We start from the raw sequence: 24568 nt of genomic DNA on the forward strand, positions 1-24568 counted from the left end.
TGCCAGTTCTATTTGGCGCCGGAGGTGGTTGCCATACAACTTTCTGATAGCTTGTGAGCTCTGTGAACACAATACAATTAGCGCAGCTGGATTTTGGCAGGATGTGGTGTCCTTTTATTAATACGCACTATGTTGCCAGGCTGGTTTTCCCACTGTATAGCATCTGGGTCCTGTAAAAGAAATTAGATTTTTTGATTTTGATGAGGACTCCTCACCATTGTAGAGTAAATAGTACTTTCACAGTCTTAACATGATACCTCATGCCTTCTGGAATCCAGAGAGATGGTCTCCTCCTCATCATCGTCTCCATCATGTGCTGTTGCTGCTGCACTGGGGCCTTCACCCTATCACATTTAATCGGATTCATATTGAAGCTAGTAGACAAGACATGCCAGGCCTACAGTATGCCTTTGATGGAGTACTCACTGGATCAGCATCGTCTGGTGCTTGTGCTGGTGGCTCTAACAGGAACACAGTGCTGCCAGACACTGCAAGGCAATAGGTAAACCAAAGTCAGACAGTCCAAATTGATTCAATATGAATGTGGTTGTATCCCATGTAGAGATGGAAGGACATACCTTGAATGAAGCGGGTGGCATCTTGGGAGGAACCTATGCTCGTCTCTTTCCCCCCAGGGATCCCCTCTAAGACGGGCCTGCCTTTATTTAGCTCCAAGGCCATGTCCTCTGCTGGGGTAAGGTCAGCCTTTGGTGACCCACCACCCGTGCCTTGTCTGTGGGTATTCTTTTTCACTGCTAAAACAGTACAGACAATGTGTGAGCAGGCACCTTCTGGGTACAATATATGCTTGTGCTTTGTTAAATATTAGTCAGGGACCATACCATTCTGCAGAATGTTCTTGTATTTGATTTTGACCTGCTGCCATGTCCGTTTTGGCCCGTTCATGTTTAATCTACACACACACACACACACACACACACACACACACACACACACATTTAATGGAGTCACACTGCAAAAAATTACTTGGTATTTTTGTCTTGTTTTCAGTAAAAATATCAAAAAATTTATCATAGCTTTATACAGTGTGATGGAGTTACTTTACACAATTTCACTCATATCTGCAGTGCATTTCAATTAAAAATTTAACCATTTCATAATTACAGTACAACTGCATTTTTGGAGATGTGAATTAAATATTTGAATTGTGATGTTTCAGCGGAGCGGTGAGTGTGTAATTGTGCACTACTTACGCATTCAGGCGGTCTGCAATACTTTGCCACGCTTTTTCTCTTTGCTTTATCACTGTGGCGGTGTTGCCTTTCTTCTTAATTATATCTTTTACCTCCTCGTATGCCTCCATGAGGATTTGTGCTTCCGACGGGGAAAAGTACGCGGCTCTAGTTGCCATGGTAAATCAGTTAATCTGTGATCTGTGGCGGGGTCTATTTGAGTGAGCCGTGAGCGCGCACCTATCCAGGATTGGTTTCACCTGGCTTAATGAATCCGTGTCTGCTCATCCTGGCTTGGTCTTTGTGCAACCAATTAAGCCTGGACGCACATGTTTTGGCTTCATTGAGCTCAGCTGAGTCATTTATCCCGGATGTCTTAATTCTACTTTTGTGCAACAGGCCCCTGCAATGACTGTGGGAAGGGTTTCTCTCATCAGGAAAGCTTTAAATCACACCAACGGATACACACAGGAGAGAAGCCTTACTCCTGCTCTGACTGTGTAAAGCGCTTCAAAACATCAACTAAGCTAAAAGTTCATCAGAGAACACACACAGGAGAGAAGCCCTACTCCTGCTCTGACTGTGGGGCGAGTTTCTCTCAACTGGGCCCCTTAAAAACACATGAACGTATACATACAGGAGAGAAGCCATACTCCTGCAATGACTGTGGGAAGAGTTTCTCTCGACAGGACCCCTTAAAAATACATGAACATATTCACACAGGAGAGAAGCCTTACTCCTGTTCTGACCGTGGGACAAGTTTCTCTAGACTGGACAACTTAAAACAACATGAACGTATACACACAGGAGAGAAGCCTTACTGCTGCTCTGACTGTGGGGCGAGTTTCTCTCAATCTGGCAACTTGAAAATACATGAACGTATACACACAGGAGAGAAGCTGTCTGTGAGATGAGATTCTACATATCTGGCAATTTAAAAAGACACCAACATATACATAAGAAGTGGTAGTGGATTGGATACACTCTATTGTAATCCTATTGTTTCTCACTGTGAGAGAACTGTGCAGAGGTACGGGAAGTTGTAGAATGTTAGAATCTCTTTACTGATCAGTGTGCACCTTGTCAGTTTTGCAGATAGCTCCTACTGTAAAGATAATGAGAGGTCTAGGATATAGAGGAAACCACGAGTACATGCATCCATGCCGTGTGTCAGCATTGCAGGATGGTGGTGGTGGTGTGGGGTGTGTTTTCATGGCAGACATTGGGCCCCTTGATAAAAGTGGAGCAACGTTTGAATGCCACAGGATATCAAAAAATCATTGTCAATCAGGTGCATCCCTTCATGGCAGAAGTTATCCATCTGCAAATATATTTTTTCAGCTGGATTATGCCCCATGCCACAAGGCTTGTCCAGAAAAGGTTCCACAAACATGACAGTGATTTCAGGTTACTGCAGTGGCCTTCTGAGGCACCAGATCTCAATCCAATTGTGCATATGTTGTAGGAGATGGAACGAGCTATTCTGAGTAGAAATCCACTGCCAGACAACTTTACACAACTGTGGGAAGCATTGCAGTCAACATGGGCCAGCATCCCAGTGGAACGCTTTCGACACCTTGTAGAGTCCATGCCCCGACAAATTGAGGCTGTTCTGATGACAAAGACTATCAGCTGTTCAGAAATGACAGGTCCAGAGAGGGGATGCGAGGAGGGGGCGTGGCTATGTATGTGAATCACAGTATGCAGGCAAAGAGAAGAATAACTGACCTAGAGAAAGAAGAGTTTGAGTGTCTTCAGCTCCGTCCTAAACAACACCCCAGCTCAGTTTCATCTCTGGTAGTGTAGTGCTCTGACATCCACCATGGGCACATGACAAAACACTGCAGCAGAACACTGTGGATTATCTCATAATCACTGACCATGTGATCAGGATGTCCTCTCCCCAAATGGGTCTCATCCTGTGTGGAGACTTTAATCACCTGCCCATCAAGATGCTGACAAACTCAAAAGGACATCTGGTAACCCAGAACAGAAAGGAGACCTTTGCACGATGTATGGCCAGTACTGATTGTTCTGCCATATATGAGGTGGAGAGCATCGATGCAAAGGTGGAGACGTTCAACTCCTGCATTCAAACTGCACTTGATGTATGCATGCCAATAAGAAATAAGAAAACAACAACACTGGACCAGCCCTGGATGACTGAAAGAATAAAGGCTGCCATCAGGAAATTACAGAATATTTTCAACAGATGGGGAGAAACAATGACATGGAGAAAATACAGAAACACAGTGCAAATGCTTATCAAGGACGCTACTACAAAAATGAAATCCAGGACCTAAAGAAGAAAAACCCTAAGGAATGGTGGGACTTCATTAACAATGGACTGGGACCAAAGAAAACATCAGGAGGGATAATACAGGTCGAGGGAATTGAAGACTACAACGTGGCTGATGTTTTGAATGGCTTCTTTGCTGAGGCATGGACAAGCACCACACCTCTTGCCATCTTCCCCCTGCCCATGTCTACAAAGCAGGTTGAGCTGTGCAGCATTGGCCAGTTAAAGCAAGCTTTGAACAGACTCAGAGCACGTAAAGCATGTGGGCCTGATGGCATTCCAGCCTGGCTACTAAAGAGCATGCAGAAGATCTAGCCCCTGTCATCAAACACATTGTTAAAACTGTCCCCTGCCAGTAGGAGGTGTTATCTGAGTGCACGATTCAGTATGACTACCTCCCAAAGTCCAGCACTACTACCGCCCTTGTGAAAGCCACATACTCCTGGCTGACAGCTACAGACTCCATAAACCCAACAATGGTGAGGGTGTTACTTGCTGATGTGTCCAAAGCCTTTGATCGAGTAGATCACCCATAGTTCCTGCAACATCTGTCTGACATTGAACTGTGTTCAAGGTTACTAGCCTGACTCCACAGCTACACCACCGAAAGAGGGCAGAGGGTGATGGCAACTGGCACATTTAGCCCTTGGTCAGAGGACCATACACAACCTGCACCACTAATCCTAGGAGGACAGGAAGTACCAGTGGTAACAACAAGCAAGTATCTTGGTTTTCATCTAGACTCTAACCTCAGTGGTGACACCTGGAGCAGCCAGTGAGAAAGGCCTCAAAACGCCTTTTTGACTGTTCTTGCCAGTAATGTCCTACTGAAGATCTGGTCACAGTCTATACTATACTGGCCAGGCCTTGTCTGGAATACGGTGGAGTGCTGTTAGTTGGATGCAGTAAAAAGCAGCAGGCCCAACTAGACAGGGTGCAGAGGAGGGCCTTGAGGATCATCTCCAGAGGTGGAGCAGTCCAACCACAGCTCCCGTCACTGCAGAGCATGCGTTAACAGGCTGCAGTGCACCTGGTGAAGGACATGCACACTCTTGACCATCCACTGAATGACCTGCTCCCTCCAAGAAGAGGTAACTGCACCACCAGGCTCCTGAGAAACAGCCACAAGCTGTCCTGTATAACTGCCCGTACAAACCGCCTGCGAAACGCCACTCTACCCACTGCTTTTTTTAAATAACATTTTAATATTTCAATTTCCATCATGAAAAATGTCCTGTAATGTTTCAAGTGTTCTGTATTCTACTTATGTCACGTATTGTGTTATGTATTTAACAGGTAGCCTAGCGGTTAAGAGTGTTGGGCCAGTAACTGAAAGGTCGCTGGTTTGAATCCAGAGCCAACTAGGTCAAAAATCTGTCATTGTGGCCTTGAGCAAGGCAATTAACCCCAATTGGTACTATAAGTCGCTCTGGATAAGACCATCTGCTAAATTACAAATATGTAATGAAAAATCATGTTTGTACATTAATTTGTGCTGGGCAACCTTTTCTCTTGTGCATAAATATAACAAAGTGTTTAAAGTGAAATAGTGTCTATACAGTGCATTCTGAAAGTATTCAGACCCCTTGACTTCTTCAACAAAAAAATAAGTTACAGCCTTATTGTAAAAATGTTTTTTATTTCTTTACAAACAACAACAAAAATCCCTCATCAATCTACACACAATACCCCATAATGACAAAGTGGAAACAGGTTTAGACATTTTTGCAAAACCTTATTTACATTAGTATTCCAGACCCTTTGCTATGAACCTCGAAATTTGGCTCAGGTGCATCCTGTTTCCATTGATATTCCTTGAGATGTTTCTACAACTTGATTGGAGTCCCTCTGAGATAAATTCAATTGATTGGACATGGTTTGAAAAGGCACACACCTGTCTATATAACATCCCACAGTTGACATTGCATGTCAGAGCAAAAACCAAGCCATGAGGTTGAAGGAATTGTCCGTAGAGCTCAGAGACAGGATTGTGTCGAGGCACAGATCTGGGGAAGGGTACCATACAATGTCTGCAGCATTGAAGGTCCCCAAGAACACCGTGGCCTCCTCCATTCTTAAATGGAAGAAGTTTGGAATCACCAAGATTCTTCCTAGAGCTGTCCGCCCGGCCAACTGCGCAATCGGAGGAGAAGGGCCTTGGTCAGGGAGGTGACCAAGAACCCGATGATCACTTTGACAGAGCTCCAGAGTTCAGCCCGCTTGGAGTTTGCCAAGAGGCACCTAAAGGACTCTGACCATGAGAAACAAGATTCTCTGGTCTGATGTTACCAAGATTGAACTCTTTGGCCTGAATACCAAGCGTCACTTCTGGAGGAAACCTGGCACCATGCCTACGGTGAAGCATGGTCATGGCAGTATCATGCTGTGCGGATGTTTTTCAGAGGCAGGGACTGGGTGACTAGTCAGGATCGAGGGAATAATGAACGGAGCAAAGTACAGAGAGATCCTTGATGAAAACCTGCTCCAGAGCGCTCAGGACTTCAGACTTGGGCGAAGGTTCACCTGGCCCAGCCAGAGCCCAGAATTGAACCCGATTTAACATCTCCGGAGAGACCAGAAAATAGCTGTGCAGCAACGCTCCCCATCCAACCTGACAGAGTTTGAGAGGATCTGCAGAGAAGAATGAATGAAACTCCCCAAATACAGGTGTGCCAAGCTTGTAGCGTCATACCCAAGAAGACTCGATGGTGTAAGTGCTGCCAAAGGTGCTTCAAGAAAGTACTGAGTAAAGGGTCTGAATACTTAGATATTTCAGTTTCTTTATTAATAAATTAGGAAAAATGTCTAAACCTGTCTTTTGCTTTGACATTATGGGGTATTGTGTGTAGATTGATGAGGGGAAAAAACAATTTAACCAACTTTAGAATATGGCTGTAACGTAATAAAATGTGGAAAAAGTCAAGGGGTCTGAATACTTTCCAAATGCACTGTATATAACTATCATTGACTAGGTATTGGCACCCCATGTATATAGCCAAGCTACCATTGACTAGGTATTGGCACCCCATGTATATAGCCAAGCTATCATTGACTAGGTATTGGCACCCCATGTATATAGCCAAGCTACCATTGACTAGGTATTGGCACCCCATGTATATAGCCAAGCTATCATTGCTCATCGTGTATTAATTCCTTGTGCTACAATCTTTTTTCCTATTATTATAATTGTTGTATTGTGTTCTCCATTGTTGGTCAACATTTCACTGTTAGTCTACACCTGTTGTTTACCAAACATGTGACAAAATGAAATGACTACGTATTTAGTTAATTGTCTTCTAAAACTATACTGAAAAAATATATAAACTTGAATGTAAAGTGTTGGTCCCATGTTTCATGAGCTGAAATAAAAGATCCCGGATATTTTCCATACCCACAAAAAGCTTATTTCTCTCAAATTTGGTGGACAAATTTGTTTCCATTTCTGTTAGTGAGCATTTCTCCTTTGCCAAGATTATCAATCCACCTGCGAGTTGTGGCATATCAAGAAGCTGATTAAACAGCATGATCATTACACAGGTGCACCTTGTGCTGGGTACAATAAAAGGCCACTCTGAAATGTACAGTTTTGTCACACAACACAATGCCACAGATGTCTACATTTTGAGGGAGTGCGCAATTGGCATTCTGACTGCAGGAATGTTCACAAGAGCCCAGGACCTCCACATCTGGCTTCTTCACCTGCAGGATCATCTGAGACCAGCCACCCGGACAGTTGATGAAACTGAGGAGTATTTATATCTGTAGTAAAGCCCTTTTAGTGGGGAAAAATCATTCTTATTGGCTGATGGGTGGGCCCCTGTCATGTGAAATCCATAGATTAGGGTCTAATGAATGTATTTCAATTGACTGATTTCCTTATATGAACTGTACCCCAGTAAAATTGTTGAATGTTGTGTTTATATTTTTGTTCAGTTAGTTAAAATCTTACAAAACAATGATGATGATTATGTTTGGAAAACTGCATTGATGGGCAATGAAAAATAACATTAGTACATTAATTTGTACTGGTCAACCTCTCCTTCTCTTTTGTATTCAGTTATTCCATATTAGATCTGACAGTATGAATGGTTCTTATGGTTGTATTCAGTTATTCCATATTAGATCTGACAGTATGAATGGTTCTTATGGTTGTATTCAGTTATTCCATATTAGATCTGACAGTATGAATGGTTCTTATGGTTGTATTCAGTTATTCCATATTAGATCTGACAGTATGAATGGTTCTTATGGTTGTATTCAGTTCTTCCATATTAGATCTGACAGTATGAATGGTTCTTATGGTTGTATTCAGTTCTTCCATATTAGATCTGACAGTATGAATGGTTCTTATGGTTGTATTCAGTTATTCCATATTAGATCTGACAGTATGAATGGTTCTTATGGTTGTATTCAGTTCTTCCATATTAGATCTGACAGTATGAATGGTTCTTATGGTTGTATTCAGTTCTTCCATATTAGATCTGACAGTATGAATGGTTCTTATGGTTGTATTCAGTTCTTCCATATTAGATCTGACAGTATGAATGGTTCTTATGGTTGTATTCAGTTCTTCCATATTAGATCTGACAGTATGAATGGTTCTTATGGTTGTATTCAGTTCTTCCATATTAGATCTGACAGTATGAATGGTTCTCATGGGCTGAGTGCCTGGAGTGACTACAGTCATACCAAGTTTTCTTTGACCCTGTGATCTCACCAGGACAGAACCACATGTGTCTATCTCACTCCAGCCCAGAAGGTGGCAGTGATGTACCTTTAACGTTGGTCTGAACACCACCGATAAACACCATAGAAGAAGAATGCATGCTTAGCAACAACCAAGGGGCCATGCAGCTTTCCACTGTTCCAAAGACTGTCTATTATATGGAACAGATTGGCAATTGACCACTCTAACAATGTAGACACGTCCTCAAAGATTGGACATGAATCGGTGTTGGTCAAACTCTTCTCTTCTCTATCATTAAATACAACAAAACTATGTTTTAAGTTAAATATTTAGTGTTTGTCTAAAGCTGAAAAAAAAAGACTTGAAATGAGCATCACAAAGATACATTTGACCTATGCACTAACAAGCTTTTTCAATATACGCAGCTTTGTCACCAGCTGCAGTACTGTAGCTTTATTAATCTACTGTACTTCAACATGTACTCACATTGGATGGGTTGAATAGGATTCAAACCATGTCTTAAACTGCTACCTAGCAAGTTACAAGCCACAACACACATGTACAAATGCTGTAGAACTGTTTCATGGGGTGTGAAAATATATGTAATCAAAACTACTGGATATCTTTAGAAGTAAAATTGTTCTACAATTTTCTTACACTGAGAATGTGGAATAGTTTTTGTAGATCGGCAGGATAAACACTACATTGAATCTCTATTAAGATTTAAGCTAGCAAAATGTAAAGGGGTGTGTAGACTTTCACTGTGACTGTATACGTACCATTGACTTGCAATGGATTTGTGCCACAAATGCTAAAAAGTTAGCATTTTAAACAATAGTAAGATAAACAATATATGCCCAGGACTATATTGAGGGACAGACTGTTGAAATGCCCAGTTGATTATGTAAACAGTCTTGTAGAACTCTGGCATTGATGGTCCATCTGAGGGTGAGTCATTGATATGAATGCTCAGAGTAAAAGAGCTGTGAACTCACCTGTGATGGCCCACGTCTACCACAACCTTTCCTATTGTGTTTGTAAGCACCACAGCATTTTAGGCAGCCATTGTTCAAAATGTGTTCATACATACAGTACAATGGGAGGGTGTGTGGAAGGAACAGGGGAGAACCAGGAGTTTGATCTCTGACTTCTATTTAGGACTGGGATCCCTCTGTGGGCCGGCCTTTTCAGAATATCTCTTGATTCTCTTTCAAACATGCTGGAAACATAAAGGACAGCCTAGTAAGAGCAGATGAATATGTTCCCCCTCAGCATTTCCTATCCACCCTCCCCTCAAATCATTGTGAGAACTGTAATGTGATGACCAAGGGGGATTTCTTTCTTCACCCTCATACTGGAAATAAAATGTATGTCCTGGGTAGAATTTCCTGTAAAACAAAATGTGTGGTATATTTCCTGATGTGCCCATGTGGCTATTATTATGTTGGAAAGAGAAATGTGAAAGTTGAAAGAGCAACTCCCCTGCAGGGTTGCCAACTAATTTTCAGGGGAAGTTGTTAGAGGCAGGTCAATGTGTTGCTAAATGACGTTGTGATAATAATAATAATAATATAATAATAATAATAATAATAATAATAAATTGCGTGATGACATCATTACATTTTACATTTTAGTCATTTAGCAGACGCTCTTATCCAGACCGACTTACAGTTAGTGAGTGCATAAATTTTTCGTTATAACATAAAACCGCGTCATTACGTAGAATACACAATAACGTTACTCAAATTGACTGGCGTCTCGGCGACAAATATGATTTGACATTTGTTAGTTTAGATTTGTTTGTTTATTATCACATATTTGTATTTGTACAAGTAATATAAACACATAACATTTTATATGATCAGATATTTTTATTTTTAAACACAACACATTGAATTATTGAACAATTACACATTACACATTATTGAAGAATTACATTTGATTTATTTTCTTAACTAGTAAACCTACACATTCTGAACAATTATAGTCTCAAGCAGTGTATTGGTTGTTAGTTAACATGCTACCTGACTGATCAACAATTATAGGTACAAGCTAATAACAAGGTATATATGCTATCTTATTGAACAAGCAACTTAACTCAAATAATGATGTCTGCGCTAGGCATCTCTCTCCAGCTCTCTCCAGGTTGTTGTGCTGCTTGGCTGGCCTGCTGCTGCCTGTGCACGAGCTGAGCGCCTGCTGCTGATGTCACTCACAATGCACTTTTGCAGCCAGCCATGTGTGTTGTGACTGAGTGTGTGACAGATAAAATCGTTTTTGTGTCATTTAGAGGGAAAATTTGTGCATTTTAGTGTGTGAGTCACTTTTCAAAAGTTGCTAAAAGTTCCAAATAAGTTTTTAAAAGTAGCTACATTTGTTGCTAGGTGCTGTTTGAAGTTTCCAGGGTAGTCTGAAAAGTTGCTAAATCTAGCAACAAAATAGCTAGCTAAGTTGGCATCACTGGGCCCTACCCCATTACATGAGAACAGGGTATCTGCCGCTGCCTCCTCCTCCTCCAGGACACTTCTACTTTGCATAGAGTTGATCAATCTGTTGATTGTGGCCTGTGGAATGTTGTCCCATTCCTCTTCAGTGGCTGTGCGAAGTTGCTGTATATTGGTGGGAACTGGAACAAGCTGTGGTACACGTCGATCCAGCCCTTCCAAACATGCTCAATGGGTGACATGTCTGGTGAGTATGCAGGACATGGAAGAACTGGGATATTTTCAGCCTCCAGGAATTGTGTACAGATCCTTGTGACATTGGGCCGTGCCTTATCATGCTGAAACATGACGTGATGTCGGCAGGACAATGGGCCTCAGGATGGTAACTCTGTGAATTCAATTTGCCATTGATAAAATGCAATTTTGTTCCTTCTCCGTAGCTTATGCCTGCCCATACCATAACCCTGACTCTAACATAGGGTACTGTGTTCATGACATTGACATCAGCAAACCACACGGCCACACACCACCATACACATGGTCTGCAGTTGTGAGGGTGGTTGGGCATACTGCCTAATTCTCTAAAACAAAGTTGGAGGTGGCTTATGGTAGAGAAATTACCATTTAATTATCTGGCAACAGCTCTGGTGGACATTCCAGCAGTCAGCATGCCAGTTGCATGCTCCCTCAAAACTTGAGACATCTGTGGCATTGTCAGTGGTAGAAAAAGCACCCAATTGTCATACTTGAGTAAAAGTAAAGATACCTTAATAGAAAATGACTCAAGTAAAACTGAAAGTCACCCAGTAAAATACTACTTGAGTAAAATTCTATAAGTATTTGGTTTTAAATATACTTAATTATCAAAAGTAAATGTAATTGTTAAAATATTCTTCACTATCAAAAGTAAAAGTAAACGTATTAATCATTTCAAATTCCTTGTTAAGTAAAATAGATGATACCATTTTTTATTTTAAATTGTATGTATGGATAGCTGTCACGATCGTTATGAGAAGCGGACCAAGGCGCAGCGTGGTAAGCGTACATCTTTATTAATTAACGTACTTAACACACACGAACAAAACAACAAACCAAACGATACGTGAAGTCCTAGGTTACACACCAAAACAAACCTTACGGAACAAGATCCCACAATAAACAGTGCTAAACAGGCTGCCTATGTATGGTCCCCAATCAGAGACAACAAGCTACAGCTGCCTCTGATTGGGAACCACCCTGGCCAACATAGAAATACACGAACTAGATCAACAACATAGAAAATACAACATAGATACTACACATCCTGGCTCAACATTTAAGAGTCCCCAGAGCCAGGGCGTGACAATAGCCAGGGGCACACTCCAACACTCAGATATCATTTAAAAACTAAACGTGTTTAGTGAGTCCACCAGATCAGAGGCAGTAGGGATGACCAGGGATGTTCCGTTGATAATTACGTGAATTTGACAATTTTTCTGTCCTAAGCATTCAAAATTTAACGAGTACTTTTAGGTGTCAGGGAAAATGTATGGAGTAAAAAGTATATATTTTTCTTTCGGAATGTAGTCGAGTAAAAGTTGTCAAAAATATTAATAGTAAAGTACAGATACCCCAAAAAACGACTTAAGTAGTACTTTAAAGTATTTTTACTTAAGTACTTTACAACAATGGGCATTGTGTTGTGTGACAAAACTTCATATTTTAGAGTGTCTCCCTTATGGGGTATCTCATATATCCCAGCTTTACATAGGGTGGTAGATAGGCTTACCCTGGCGTAACGTTTTGAAAACAATGTAAATCTCTCTAGGACAAGGTGACTTTGATCAATATATTCGCCTGCAGTTACCTTAAAAAACGGCCCTTTTCTAAAAACAACATTTAATGAAATAACTCTAAAAGTGTAAACTGGAGCAATTTATTTCCCTTTATAGCTTATTAGCCTAAGCATGACCTTCATCCATGCTGGAATACCCATCCACGACCCATTTTCAATGCCCTGGCTGAGGGAAGGAGGTTCTCCAAGATTTGACGGTACATGGCCCCGTCCATCATCCCTTTGATGCGGTGAAGTTGTCCTGTCCCCTTAGCAGAAAAACACCCCCAAAGCATAATGTTTCCACCTCCATGTTTGACGGTGGGGATGGTGTTCTTGGGGTCATAGGCAGCATTCCTCCACCTCCAAACACGGCGAGTTGAGTTGATGCCAAAAAGCTCCATTTTGGTCTCATCTGACCACAACACTTTCACCCAGTTCTCCTCTGAATCATTCAGATGTTCATTGGCAAACTTCAAACGGCCCTGTATATGTGCTTTCTTGAGCAGGGGGACCTTGCGGGCGCTGCAGGATTTCAGTCCTTCACGGCGTAGTGTGTTACCAAATGTTTTCTTGGTGACTATGGTCCCAGCTGCCTTGAGATCATTGACAATATCCTCCCGTGTAGTTCTGGGCTGATTCCTCACCGTTCTCATGATCATTATAACTCCACGAGGTGAGATCTTGCATGGAGCCCAAGAGCCCCAGGCCAAGGGAGATTGACAGTTATTTTGTGTTTCTTCCATTTGTGAATAATCGCACCAACTGTTGTCACCTTCTCACCAAGCTGCTTGCCGATGGTCTTGTAGCCCATTACAGCCTTGTGTAGGTCTACAATATTGTCCCTGACATCCTTGGGGAGCTCTCTGGTCTTGGCCATGGTGGAGAGTTTGGAATCTGATTGATTGATTGCTTCTGTGGACAGGTGTCTTTTATACAGGTAACAAGATGAGATTAGGAGCACTCCCTTTAAGAGTGTGCTCCTAATCTCAGCTCGTTACCTGTATAAAAGACACCTGGGAGCCAGAAGTCTTTCTGATTGAGAGGGGGTCAAATACTTATTTCCCAATTTATAACATTTTTGACATGCGTTTTTCTGGATTTATTTTGTTATTCTGTCTCTCACTGTTCAAATAAACCTACCATTAAAATTAGACTGATCATTTCTTTGTCGGTGGGCAAACGTACAAAATCAGCAGGGGATCAAATACTTTTTTCCCTCACTGTATGTTTGTGAAAGTGATGAGTATTGACGTTTCTCAATGTTAAAACAGAGCATAGGAATTGTAGTTTACACAGAGCCTGTCAAGGTGCTGTGGATTGGTGTGGTGTAGAATCAGGCGCAGGAAGCGGAGGATAAGTCCAACTAGGCTTACTGAGCACACAAAAATAAATCCAAAACAGCCCGAAGGCACAAAAGACGCACACAGGCGTAAATACGCGAGCGCACACACAGGTGCGAAATACTCTCCTAAAAAACAAGGAGGAAAGCTAAGTAAATAGCGTACAGAACATGGGTAGCGCAACAACACAAACAAACAATTACACACAACACTACACTAACAACAAGGAAACTAAATAGGGTGCTAAATGAGACATAACACAAAACAGGTGTGACTAACAGACAAAACCAATCACACAAGAACCATAGAGCGGTGGCAGCTAGTACTCCGGAGACGACGACCGGCGAAACCTGCCCGAACAAGGAGGAGGAGCCGCCTCGGCCGAAACCATGACAGTACCCCCCCCTTGACGCGCGGCTCCAGCCGTGCGCCGCCTCCGGCCTCGGGGACGACCAGGAGGACGCGGAGCAGGGCGCGTAGGATGACCACGATGGAATTCGGTCATCAGGGACGGATCCAGAATGTCCCTCCTCGGCACCCAGAACCGTTCCTCCGGACCGTACCCCTCCCACTCCACGAGATATTGGAGACCCCCCATCCGGCGTCTTGAATCCAGGATGGTCCGAACAGTGTACGCCGGAGCCCCCTCGATGTCCAATGGGGGCGGAGGAGTCTCCTCAATCTCAAAGTCCTGGAGTGGACCAGCTACCACCGGCCTGAGGAGAGACACATGGAACGAGGGGTTAATATTCTTGTAATCAATAGGTAGTTCTAACCTGTAACACACCTCGTTCAATCTCCTCAGGACTTTAAAAGGCCCCACAAACCGCAGACCCAGCTTCCGGCAGGGCAGGCGGAGGGGCAGGTTTCTGGTTGAGAGCCAGACTCGATCTCCAGGTGCGTACACTGGCCCCTCACTGCGGTGTAGGTCGGCGCTCGTCTTCTGTCGACGTATGGCACGCTGCAGATGGACGTGTGCAGCGTTCCACGTCTCCTCCGAGCGCCGCACCCACTCATCCACAGCGGGGGCCTCGATCTGGCTCTCATGCCACGGTGCCAGAACCGGCTGGTACCCTAAAACACACTGGAAAGGGGTTAGTCCCGTGGAGGAGTGGCGGAGAGAGTTCTGTGCCATCTCGGCCCAAGGCACATATCTTGCCCACTCCTCCGGCCGGCCCTGACAATATGACCTCAGAAACCTACCCACATCCTGGTTGACTCGTTCGACCTGCCCATTACTCTCCGGGTGGTAACCCGAGGTAAGGCTCACCGAGACCCCCAACCGTTCCATAAATGCTAAACTGGGGGCCTCGATCGGACACTATATCCTCGGGCACCCCGTAATGCCGGAAGACGTGAGTAAATAGAACCTCAGCGGTCTGTAGGGCAGTAGGAAGACCCGGCAGGGGAAGGAGACGACAGGCCTTCGAGAACCGATCCACAACGACCAGGATGGTGGTATTCCCTTGTGAGGAGGGAAGATCGGTAACAAAATCCACCGAGAGGTGAGACCAGGGTCGTTGTGGAACGGGCAGGGGCTGTAATTTACCCCTGGGCAAGTGTCTGGGCGCCTTACACTGGGCACACACTGAGCAGGAGGAGACATAAACCCTCATATCCCTGGCTAACGTTGGCCACCAGTACTTTTTACTAAGACATTGCACTGTCCTGCCAATACCTGGATGTCCAGAGGAGGGGGACGTGTGAGCCCAATAAATCAGCCGATCCCGGACCTCGAGCGGGACGTACGCCCGACCCACCGGACACTGTGGAGGACTAGGGTCGGTGCGTAACGCCCGCTCGATTTCCGCATCTACCTCCCACACCACCGGTGCCACTAGACAAGACTCCGGTAGTATGGGAATGGACTCCACGCACCTCTCCTCCGTGTCATACCGACGGGACAGAGCATCTGCCTTCCCGTTCTGGGACCCAGGGATGTAAGTGATCTTAAACACAAACCGGGCGAGAAACATAGTCCATCGAGCCTGGCGAGGATTCAGTCTCCTCGCTGCCCGAATGTATTCCAGGTTACGATGGTCGGTCAGAATGAGGAAAGGGTGCTGAGCCCCCTCAAGCCAATGCCTCCACACCTTTAGGGCCTGTACTACAGCTAACAGCTCCCTGTCCCCTACGTCATAATTCCGCTCCGCCGGACTGAGCTTCTTCGAATAAAAAGCACAGGGGCGGAGCTTAGGTGGTGTACCGGATCGTTGAGAAAGAACTGCCCCGATACCGGCCTCAGACGCGTCTACCTCAACTTGGAAGGGTAAAGTGGGATCCGGGTGCGCCAACACCGGAGCCGAGGTAAACAGGTCCTTCAGTCTCCCAAAAGCCCTGTCCGCCTCAGCCGACCACTGCAAGCGCACCGGACCCCCCTTCAGAAGAGACGTTATGGGAGCTGCCACCTGTCCAAAACCCCAGATAAACCTCCGGTAGTAATTCGCAAAACCCAAGAACCGCTGCACCTCTTTAACCGTAGTTGGGGTTTGCCAATTATGCACGGCGGACACTCGGTCCACCTCCATTCTCACCCCTGACGCAGACAACTGGTAACCCACAAAGGAGACTGACTCCTGGAAGAACAGACATTTCTCAGCTTTGACATACAAGTCATGCTCCAACAGTCTCCTCAATACCCTGCGCACCAGGGCTACATGCTCGGCCCGAGTAGAGCTGTACACCAGAATATCATCTATGTACACCACTACTCCCTGCGCCTGCATGTCCCGGAAAATTTCATCTTCAAACGATTGGAAGACTGATGGAGCATTCATTAACCCATATGGCATAACGAGATACTCGTAATGGCCAGAGGTAGTACTAAATGCTGTCTTCCACTCATCGCCCTCCCTAATGCGCACCAAGTTATATGCGCTCCTGAGGTCCAATTTTGTGAAGAACCGTGCCCCGTGTAATGACTCCGTCAGGGTCCCAATGTCTACCAGCTGGTCAAATGTTAGTGTAGTGTCCCTGCATGCTAACTCCCTGCGGACGTCTTCCCGAAGGCTACACCTAAAGTGGTCTATGAGGGCCCTCTCATTCCACCCAGCATCAGCCGCTAGAGTCCGAAACTCCAGCGCAAACTCTTGGGCGCTCCTCATCCCCTGTCGGAGGTGGAATAGACGCTCCCCCACCGCCTTCCCTTCTGGTGGATGGTCGAAGACTGCACGGAAGCGACGGGAGAAATCCGCATAGGTGACTGTGGCGGCGTCTATTCCCCTCCATACGGCGTTGGCCCACTCCAACGCCCTGCCGGTGAGACAGGAGATGAGGGCGGAAATGCTCTCGTATCCCGAGGGCGCCGGGTGTATGGTGGCAAGGTAGAGTTCCACTTGTAAGAGGAACCCCTGACACCCGGCAGCGGAGCCGTCGTATGCCCTCGGGAGCGAGAGCCGAATCCCACTGGGTTCCGGTAGATGGACGGGCTGGAGGTCCGGTGGTGCTGGTGCGATAGGTGGGGCTGTGGGAGCCCCGCTGGTCTCCCAACGACGGAGTGTGTCCAAGACGCCTTCCAAGGCGTGCCCGATCCGATTGATTTGGTGCTCTTGACCAAGGAGACGCTCCTCCATGATGGTGACAGGTGCTCCTGCTGATTCCATATAGTGGTGTGTAATTCTGTCAAGGTGCTGTGGATTGGTGTGGTGTAGAATCAGGCGCAGGAAGCGGAGGATAAGTCCAACTAGGCTTACTGAGCACACAAAAATAAATCCAAAACAGCCCGAAGGCACAAAAGACGCACACAGGCGTAAATACGCGAGCGCACACACAGGTGCGAAATACTCTCCTACAAAACAAGGAGGAAAGCTAAGTAAATAGCGTACAGAACATGGGTAGTGCAACAACACGAACAAACAATTACACACAACACTACACTAACAACAAGGAAACTTAAAAGGGTGCTAAATGAGACATAACACAAAACAGGTGTGACTAACAGACAAAACCAATCACACAAGAACCATAGAGCGGTGGCAGCTAGTACTCCGGAGACGACGACCGGCGAAACCTGCCCGAACAAGGAGGAGGAGCCGCCTCGGCCGAAACCATGACAGAGCCAAATGTGGACGAATGTAATGGCTGAAAACCCTACATACGGAGAAGGGATTTTGAGAGCTACTGCACTGAAGTCCGTTAATGGGCATATAGCAGCTATTTCTCAATGCTTGAAATGCATATAATATTAACTTGAGCACCCCCAGAAAACATTCACAAATTACAAACTCATAAATCCATTTTTATAATACTGTAATATTGTTCTAAAGGTTGGGTTTGAGGTTCTCCAAATAAAATACTAAAACGTATAGTACAACTTGGGTGCGCACCAGTTTACCATGGACTGTAGGCTACAGCAGGCTCACCATTTACGATCTTGCTTTAGGGCCTTTCCGGCCATCTTCGTGGTTATATGCGGGAAGCATAAATTGTACAATTGTAAGCAAATAAATACTTTTCCAAATAGAACTCATGAATATTCATGTCATAAGGCCCGAGGAGGTGTGTTATATGGCCAATATACCACGGCTAAGGGCTTTTAGGCACGATGCACTGCCTGAGTCGACTAATTGCTATTATAAAACTGGTTACCAACATATGTGTAGGTCTGATATACCACGGCTTTATGCCAATCAGCATTCAGGGCTCGAACAACCCCGACCACACAATGTATATTTACTACAGTAAAATAATATACTGCACCAACTACATAAATATCTGATAGGGGCCATTATCTTCTACGTCGACTTTAAACGAACATCAGAATGGACGACGCCATTTTAACAGCTCGTAAGACTATACATTTTTACACAAAACCAATAACATGAAAAACGAACACAGAAATATCAAACTGATCCTTTATTAAATTACATTGACGAAATTATGTAGATTCACTCAGACAAATCCCAAATCTCTAGCTATGTGACTTGTAAAATAGTTCTTATCACGTTCTTTCACTCACTCGGTTTGACACAAAAATAACACATAATAACTTTACCAAATGGGAGAATACCTTGACGTATTTGTTAACTGGTATGTTATGACATGTTCTTTCGATATTAGAAAGTTTAAACGTGCTATTACATACCTGTAGTAATACATTTGAAACGGACACAAAGTTGTCATCTTGACAGCACAGGTCTGACGCATTCTTTATTCTGAAAAATGGGGCGCGCCAACCCGGAACTTCCTGTTCCCCCACTACCACAGTGCAACAACGACATTGGACTGATGGACTAACTACCTCTACTGTTCGGTTAGTAAACTGGATAAAAAATAAATGTCCATTGCGGAAAAGGAGGACAAACTACATCACACAAAATAAAAATACATAATAATAAAAGTCACAGTCCAATCCAGATCACATCCCTACACAGGTTCAGGGGCCTTGGAGGGCGGAACATCTCCAGTCAGTATTCCCTGCAATCAGTGGAAACTCCTTAGAGGAGGAAGGGGAGGACCATACTCAGTGAACTTCAGAAAAATATAAAAATAGTGAAACATTTTAAAAGTATTATTTTTTGAATAATTTATTAAAACACACTGTTTTACATTAAAGGCCATACCCTGTTCAAAGGCACTTCAATATTTTCTTGCCGGTTCACCCTCTGAATGGCACACATACACAACACAATGTCTCAAGGCTTAAAAATCCTTATTTAACCTGTCTCTTCCCCTTCATCTACACTGATTTAAAGTGGATTTAACAGGTAACATCAATAAGACATCATAGCATTCACCTGGTCAGTCTGTCATGGAAAGAGCAGGTGTTCCTAATGTTTTGGGAATTCAGTGTATATTTTAGTTGACGCATGTAATGTCTGATATACATGAATAAAAGTGTTATTCACCCTGGACATGAGACTTGATTTCTGAACTTTTGAATTATAAGCTCTAAGTGTTGTCTTGATCGATAAAGTCTGCATGTTGTTTGCATGTTGCATGTTGCATGTTGTTTGACCATTGAAAGCCTTGACCGTTGCATCCTTCCTCAGGGAACGGCCTGCTGACAGCTGGCATCAGGGTGGCATGTTTTTTGATGTGCTGCTCTGGAGTTCCATGTCTCAGCAGACACCTGGGGACAGGGGGAAGAACAGTCTGGGAGACTTTCCGAGGGAGAGAGCATGAGTTCTGAAGTACAGTAAACCCAACCAGGGACCCTTGATTATCTGCTATATTACACAGACAGCACTAGTGAAGACCTTGATTATCTGCTATATCACACAGACAGCACTAGTGAAGACCTTGATTATCTGCTATATCACACAGACAGCACTAGTGAAGACCTTGATTATCTGCTATATTACACAGACAGCAGTAGTGAAGGCCTTGATTATCTGCTATATCACACAGACAGCACTAGTGAAGGCCTTGATTATCTGCTATATTACACAGACAGCACTAGTGAAGACCTTGATTATCTGCTATATTACACAGACAGCACTAGTGAAGACCTTGATTATCTGCTATATTACACAGACAGCAGTAGTGAAGGCCTTGATTATCTGCTATATCACACAGACAGCAGTAGTGAAGACCTTGATTATCTGCTATATCACACAGACAGCACTAGTGAAGGCCTTGATTATCTGCTATATTACACAGACAACACTAGTGAAGACCTTGATTATCTGCTCTATCACACAGACAGCACTAGTGAAGGCCTTGATTATCTGCTATATTACACAGACAGCACTAGTGAAGGCCTTGATTATCTGCTCTATCACACAGACAGCACTAGTGAAGGCCTTGATTATCTGCTATATTACACAGACAGCACTAGTGAAGACCTTGATTATCTGCTATATCACACAGACAGCAGTAGTGAAGACCTTGATTATCTGCTATATCACACAGACAGCAGTAGTGAAGGCCTTGATTATCTGCTATATTACACAGACAGCACTAGTGAAGACCTTGATTATCTGCTATATCACACAGACAGCAGTAGTGAAGGCCTTGATTATCTGCTATATTACACAGACAGCAGTAGTGAAGGCCTTGATTATCTGCTATATTACACAGACAGCACTAGTGAAGGCCTTGATTATCTGCTATATCACACAGACAGCAGTAGTGAAGACCTTGATTATCTGCTATATCACACAGACAGCAGTAGTGAAGACCTTGATTATCTGCTATATCACACAGACAGCACTAGTGAAGACCTTGATTATCTGCTATATTACACAGACAGCACTAGTGAAGACCTTGATTATCTGCTATATCACACAGACAGCACTAGTGAAGACCTTGATTATCTGCTATATCACACAGACAGCACTAGTAACGTGCATCAGTATACTATTACAAATGGAGCCTACTTCTCTGTGCTCTGGAGAGATGGCAGGTAATTGGTCAGAAGGCTCTGGAGGTCCTTGGAATGTTCTGTCTCTGGCACCTGGAGAGGGATGGATAGAAGTACTGAGTGTGCTTGAAAGAAAGCAAGAGAGTTAACCTGTAATAAGTATTACATTGTTGATTATTGAGGACTATAAGGGGTCCTTTAAATCAGACGCAGCAACTCAATGTGAGGAGTGTTGGGGGAGTTCTATCTTCATGTCTGTAATGTCCCCTTTTACTGGGTCAGTTCGTTTTGCATGGCTCGGTGCCCCAGATTGGTGGAGATTTCACATAAGGACCAATGGAATGGTCTAAAATGTGCAAACTCCACCCACCCGGGGCACCGGGCCATGTTAAACAAACACGCCCACTCTCTCTGACCCCCAAGCCCTCACCTGTGACCTCCCATTGGCCCAGGGCCTCCTGTCTAACCCTATAATCACAGTTTCTCTGACAGGAAGTTACTCCAGTATTAAGGTTTATGGTGCATAGGGCTTCTCCACTCCTTATGAGATGACAAACCTGCATGGATTAGCAAAAGAAAACATGGCACCTGTATTTAGACAATTGTAGTCAGACAGCCACAGTTTACACAGGAGTGTCCAGGTTCCAGCACTCTACTAACACTTCACTCAACTATTGGGGTCTAAATGGAAGACCATGATTAGTTGAATGAGATGTTTGTGCTGGGCAGGAATAAAAACGTGCCCACAGTTCAGTCTCCTGGGACTAGGGTTGCAAAAATCCACCAACTTTCCCATAATCCCCAGGTTTTCCAGAAATCCTGTTTGAAGATTCCAGATTTACTGTTTATTCCCTCCTGATTCAGGAAACCTTCCAACCGGGTTTTCTGGAAAACAAGGGAATTTGGAGAAAGTTACCTGATTTTTGCAACTACCTGGGACAGAAATCACCAACGTCTGTATTATAGAACGAACTCCCTAAGGAACAATGAGATGACAATTCTGCATGATATAGACAATAACATGTGTGGATCTACATGTAATTGCCAAAATAAAGGAAACACCAACATAGTGTATTTTAATAGGGCGTTGAGCCACCATGAGGCAGAATAGTTTCAATGCACCTTGGCATAGATTCTACAAGTGTCTGAACTCTATTGGAGGGAAGCGACACCAGTCTTCCTCAAGAAATTCCATCCTTTGGTGTTTTGTTGATGGTGGTGGAAAATGCTGTGTCAGGAGCCGCTCCAGAATCTCCCATAAGTGTTCAATTTGGTTGAGATCTGGTGACTGTGACGGCCATGGCATATGGTTTGTATAGTTTTCATCAAACGATTCAGGCACTCATGCCCTGTGGATGGGGGCATTGTCATCATATGGGGGCCAAAAAAATGGCCTGCCCAGCATTTTGTATGCATGACCCTAAGCATGATACAATGTTAATTGCTTAATTAACTCAGGAACCACACCTGTGTAGAAGCACCTGCTTTCAATATACTTCGTATCCCTCATTTACTCAAGTGTTTAAATAGTTTTGCCCCTTTTTCTCCCCAATTTCTTGATGTCCAATTGCGATCCAATTACGATCTTTTCTCATCGCTGCACCTCCCCAATGGGCTCGGGAGAGCGAAGGTGTAGTCATTCGTCCTCCGAAACATGACCTGCCAAACAGCTCTTCATAACGCCCATAACCCGGAAGCCAGCCATACCAATGTGTCGGAGGAAACACTGTTCAACTGACGACTGAAGTCAGCCTGCAGGCGCCCAGCCCGCCACAAGGAGTTGCAAGAGTGTGATGAGCCAAGTAAAGCTCCCCTGGGACAAACCCTACCCTAACCCGGATGTCGCTGGGCCAATTGTGCGCCGCCCTATGGGACTCCTGGTCACGGCTGGTTGTGACACAGCCTGGGATCGAACCCAAACACTAAAATGCACACATTTTACCTTTAAATGACACTGAAACAATTTTATCTGTCACACACTCAGTCACAACACACATGGCTGGCTGCAAAAGTGCATTGTGAGTGACGTCAGCAGCAGGCGCTCAGCTCGTGCACAGGCAGCAGCAGGCCAGCCAAGCAGCACAACAACCTGGAGAGAGCTGGAGAGAGATGCCTAGCGCACACATCATTATTTGAGTTAAATTGCTTGTTCAATAAGATAGCATATATACCTTGTTATTAGCTTGTACCTATAATTGTTGATCAGTTAGGTAGCATGTTAACTAACTACCAATACACTACTAGTTAATAAGAATATAAATCAAATGTAATTGTTCCATAATGTGTAATGTGTAATTGTTTAATAATTAAATGTGTTGTGTTTATAAATAAAAAAATCTGATCATATACATGTTATGTGTTTATATTACTTTTACAAATACAAATATGTGATAATAAACAAACAAATCTAAACGAACAAATGTCAAATCATAACTTTTAGCAACAAATCGACCTGCCTCTAGCAACTTCTCCTGAAAATGAGTTGGCAACACTGGTAGGGCCGTCCCAAGGATCCCGAAATGCACGGACCGTTGCTCTGTGGTAGTGGGGGAACAGGAAGTTCCGGCAGGCGCGCCCATCCCACGTTCTTCACAACAAAGAAAGCGCCAGAACTGTGCAGTCAAGAAGATAACTTTTGTGTCCGTTTCTATTTATTACTACAGGTATGTAATAGCACGTTTAAACTTTCTAATGTCGAAAGAACATGTCATACCATGCTAGGTAACACATCCGTTAATGTATTATCACGTTTGGTAAAGGTTGGATGTTTTTTTTTTGTTTCAAACCGAGTGAGTGAAAGAACGTGATAAAAACTATTTTACAAGTCACATAGCTAGAGATTTTGGGTTTGTCTGAGTGGATGTACATACATTTCTCATTTTAGTTGATAAATAATCAATTTATTTGAGATTTCTGAGTTCGTTTAGCATGTTATTGGTTTTGTGTAAAATTCCCAAGCTGGTAAAATGGCGGCTACTCTCGGTCAGCGTCAACAAACTTCAGTGAGGACAGTGCGGGTGCATCGGAGACAATTTCACGGTCGCACTACTGTTTTGAAGCTGAATGTAATGATTATCAGTTTTCTACATGTGTACTAATATTCAGACACATTCACTAGTTTCAGTCTTTATCAATAAATGTTTTTTTATGGTGTAAACAGGAAATACAATTGTTTTTTGATTGAAGTAATACAGTGAAGACAAGTTTATTCAGGAAAATAGCACACAGTGCTGTCTAAAACAAACTGTAACCTTGTACTAAATGGATTTTGAGTCATTTATGCATTTATCTACTACAGGTTAGGTATTAGCTCAAAAGTATTGTGGAGCTCCTGCACTTTAATATAAACAGTACCGGCACCCAAAATGAGTATTGGCACCTATTTCAGTCCAAGTAAAGCACTGAATTAGATAATTGAACAAGAAAAAAGTGAAAATATTTTTAGAGAATAAAGAAAGTGCCAGAACTGTCAACACTAACTTTTGT

General features: G+C 43.7%; 1 long non-coding RNA gene across 1 annotated transcript; it reads right to left on the reverse strand.

Annotated features, from left to right (window-relative positions):
* Positions 1-267: 267 nt before the first annotated feature.
* Positions 268-609, reverse strand: LOC311118288. Its single transcript, XR_014611783.1, has 3 exons — positions 579-609; positions 427-488; positions 268-344 (listed from the first exon to the last, which is right to left on the reverse strand). It is a non-coding gene; the product is annotated as an uncharacterized lncRNA (long non-coding RNA).
* Positions 610-24568: the final 23959 nt, after the last annotated feature.

This window comes from Coregonus lavaretus, assembly GCF_964263955.1.
Source record: "Coregonus lavaretus genome assembly, contig: HAP1_SCAFFOLD_48, whole genome shotgun sequence".
NCBI classification, from domain to species: Eukaryota; Metazoa; Chordata; class Actinopteri; order Salmoniformes; family Salmonidae; genus Coregonus; species Coregonus lavaretus.